The sequence below is a fragment of the Ochotona curzoniae genome, unplaced genomic scaffold, assembly GCF_017591425.1.
Source record: "Ochotona curzoniae isolate NIBS_2020 unplaced genomic scaffold, NIBS_Ocur_1.0 scaffold_3835, whole genome shotgun sequence".
NCBI classification, from domain to species: Eukaryota; Metazoa; Chordata; class Mammalia; order Lagomorpha; family Ochotonidae; genus Ochotona; species Ochotona curzoniae.
Window position 1 is genome coordinate 17220772 of NW_024467114.1, and position 560 is coordinate 17221331.

General features: G+C 36.8%; 1 non-coding gene across 1 annotated transcript; it reads left to right on the top strand.

Moving 5' to 3' along the window:
* The first annotated feature begins 244 nt into the window (after nt 1-244).
* Nucleotides 245-350, top strand: LOC121145956. The gene has a single exon (XR_005882117.1). It is a non-coding gene; the product is annotated as a U6 spliceosomal RNA (small nuclear RNA).
* Nucleotides 351-560: the final 210 nt, after the last annotated feature.

Consider the following 560-nt stretch of genomic DNA (forward strand, 5'->3'; position numbering starts at 1 on the left):
TACGTACAATTATGTGCAAAAAAATGTTCAACCCCATTAATTATAACTTAGAGGCAACTCAATCAAGAATGTGATAAGGTATCACCTCACAACTGGTAGCATGGCTACTAACAAAAACAACAGATGACACGTGTGTGGGCATGGTTGTAGAGAAGAGGACTCTGTTGCTTGCTGCTGGAATACAAATGATTCAGGCATTGTGGACAGCAGTATGAGCTTTCTCAGAAAGTTAGACATAGGTCTTGTGCTCACTTCGGCAGCACACATACTAAAACTGAAATGATAAGAGAAGATTAGCATGGCCCCTGTGCAAGGATGACACTCAAATTCATGAAACGTTCCATATTAGAAAAAAAATAGGTCTAATACATGAGACAGTTTTTCTGTATCTGGGTAGAAGGAGAATCTAAAGAAAATCAATGTGTCAAAGAGATAACTATATCCCTAGGTTCTTTGAACCAGTATTCATAATAGCTGAAATAAGGGACTAGTAACACTTCTTGTCATTTAACTTTCTGTTTTAGAGTTGGAAGTAACTTATCACCTTTATGATATTAGAA